The 2,951-nt window shown below is 39.6% G+C and overlaps 1 pseudogene; it reads left to right on the top strand.

Moving 5' to 3' along the window:
- Positions 1 to 1,791: 1,791 nt before the first annotated feature.
- LOC101447717 (nucleophosmin pseudogene) lies at positions 1,792 to 2,661 on the top strand (annotated as a pseudogene).
- Positions 2,662 to 2,951: the final 290 nt, after the last annotated feature.

The raw sequence follows: 2,951 nt of genomic DNA, 5'->3' as shown, positions 1-2,951 counted from the left end.
ACCTTGCACATTCAAGGCTGAAACTCCTCCACTGAGCTAAACTTTCTGGGTTGATTTGCTCTTCAGAAAGAGTCCCTTTCCCTGGGGTAGGATCAACTCTTTGCAACTGGATAAACTGCTGATTAGGAATCTGTCCTCCCCCACCTCCATTTTTCTCCTATCAGCTTTCTCTCTCAGGGCAGCAGGAAGCCTGCCTGAGAGTTCCCTTTTGAAATTCAAATAGGACCCTGGTGACTTAACTCATCACAGGGGAAAAAAAAAAAAAAAGAGATTGAGAAAGAGCACCCACACCTTTCCAGGAACCCTAAACATGCTCTTGCAAGCTTATTAAGCACTTCCTACTGTCCCCCTCACTTAGGAGTGTTGCACAGGGCAGGTTAATTGCCTAACTCTACCTTCTCCCAGGCCAATTTTACCTATCCCAGATAGGTTAGGTAAATCAGGCTGCCTCAGCAGATTTGCCTCTCCCCTCTTCCTGGTTTCTTCTCAAGCCAGCTGGTACGTACCTCAAAGCTCAAAAAAGGGGTTCCAGACAATTGAACCCACACTCAGGGGACCCCTCTCCACCCTTCACCAGAACCCTCCCACTCTTGGAGTTTGTCTCCTCCAGCTGAGTGACCAGCAAGTGTCAGGGAATATCACAGCTTTCTGCCCTGAGGGAGGGGCCTAGCTGTCCCTCAGCTCCAGCCTCAAGTGCCAGAAAATCACAGTTTTACCTTGAGCAATCACTCTTTTTGTCCTACTTTCTCCAGATCTATCTCCTGAAGCTTCCTACTTTGTGGGTTCTCAAAACAGCTCACTCAGGCAGGATTTGGTCCTCACTCAGGCATTTTTTGTAGGCGAGATGATGAGGGTACACTTAATCTGATGCCATCTTGTCCCTCCTCCCATTGAGACTTTAAGTGGATGTCCAGGGTCTCTGAGTTAGTGACAATAATTGCCATCACATCTCTGGAATGTTGATCCAATGCTGTTTCTACCAGATCAATCCTTCTCTTCAAAATCTTTATTGCTTCCTTCCTAATAACTCTAACTACAAGCTTTCCCATGGGTCCAACTTCCCTATTAGTCCCTGAAACAATGTTTCACTATGAAATATCATTGTACCAGCACCTACAATCATTCCCCCCTTTTTATTATATACTATTAAATCCTAATTCCTCTATCTGTCTTTCAGGGTTTTTCCATAATCTAACTCTACGTGCTTACCCAATTACATTTTTCTCTGCTTCCTAACCAGATGTACATCTTCCATTCAAGGGAAGATTTTATCCTCAAACTTCTCACATACTTTCTCATTCTTATTCATAGGATTTACCCATACTGTTTACTCTAAGCTGAATGGAACTTAAAACTAAATCACATTAGATATCTCAAGTGACATTTTCATTTTAATTGTTAAATCTTAAGAAGATTCTTTATTTATAATTTATTTCCAGTAGAAAATCAGGTACATTATATTAATTTCATATTTTTTGTTTGACTTTTTGTTACATACATATTTGGAGTGTCTGAACACACAGTTTCTAAAGGGGAGAAAATTTTAACATTGAACTATTTTCAAATCCACAATAACTCTAGTTTCTGAAGCACACAACCTAGCAATAAGATTGTGGTTTTTTGTTTATTTGTTTATTGTAATCCCTGCCAAAGCAGTTTCCTTAAGATTACAAACCATTAATTAAAAAGTATTGTCCCTAGTGTGATTCTGTCCTGCACAGTTGTTCTCTGGACCAGTGGTTGCCCATCTCTCTCCACCTTCTCTCCCACCTAACTGCATGTCACCACACCATGGAGGATTTAATGGACATGGACATGAACCCCCTGTGCCCCCAGAACTGTCTTTTCAGTTATGAACTAAAGACCAACAATGATTATCACTTTAAGGTGAATAATGATGAAAACAAGCAGAAGTTATCTTTAAGAGCGGTCAGTTTAGAAGCTAGTGTAAAGAATGAATTTCACATTGTTAAAGCAGAGGAAATGAAATACGAAGTCAGTTCAATTAAAGTAACACTGGCAAGTTTGAAACTATCTGTACAGCCCACAGTTTCTCTTGGAGGCTTCGAGATACCACCACCTGTTGTATTACAGTTGAAGTGTGGTTCTGGGCCTATATATATTAGTGGACAGCACTTAGTATTTGCAGAGGAAGATGCAGAGTCAGAAGACGAAGAGGAGGAGTTGGATGTGAAACTCTTAAGCATGTCTAGAAAGCGAGTTGCCCCTGGAAGTGGTAGCAAGTTTCCAAAGAAAAAGGTAAAACTTCCTGATGAAGATGATGGCAATGATGATGAAGAAGAAGATGATGATGATGATTTGATGATGAGAAAATGTAAGAAAAAGCTCCAGTGAAGAAATCTATCAGAGAAACTCCAGCCAAAAAGTACAAAAATTAAACCAGAATGGAAAACACTTAAAACCATCAACATCCAAAGCAAAAGGTCAAGAATCCTTCCAAAAACAGGAAAAAAACTTCTAAAACACCAAAAGGACCTAGTTTTGTAGAAGACATTAAAGCAAAAATGCAAGCAAATATAGAAAAATTTGGTTCTCTTCCCAAAAATGGAAGCCACATTCATCAGTTACATGAAGAATTGCTTCCAGATGACTGACCAGGAGGCTGTTCAAGACTTTTGGCAGTGGAAGAAGTCTCTTTAAGAAAATAGTTTTAAAAGTTTGTTAAAATTTTCTCTTATTTCGCTTCTGTAACAGTCGATATCTGGCTGTCCTTTCTATAATGCAGAGTGAGAACTTTCCCTACCATGCCTAATAAATGTTGTCCAGGTTCCTTTGCCAAAAATGTGTTGCACAAAATGCCTATTTAGTTTTTAAAGATGAAATTTAACCCTTCGCTTGGTTTTAAGTATGTATAGAATTTTATGATAGGGCATAGTCGTAGTGGTGGTCAGACAAGTGGAAATGGTGGGGAGTCAAAATATACATATGAG

The sequence above is a fragment of the Dasypus novemcinctus genome, chromosome 6 (genome assembly GCF_030445035.2).
Source record: "Dasypus novemcinctus isolate mDasNov1 chromosome 6, mDasNov1.1.hap2, whole genome shotgun sequence".
Lineage (NCBI taxonomy): Eukaryota > Metazoa > Chordata > Mammalia > Cingulata > Dasypodidae > Dasypus > Dasypus novemcinctus.
The sequence above is the reverse complement of the archived record's forward strand: the minus strand, read 5'-3'. Positions and strand labels throughout refer to the sequence as shown.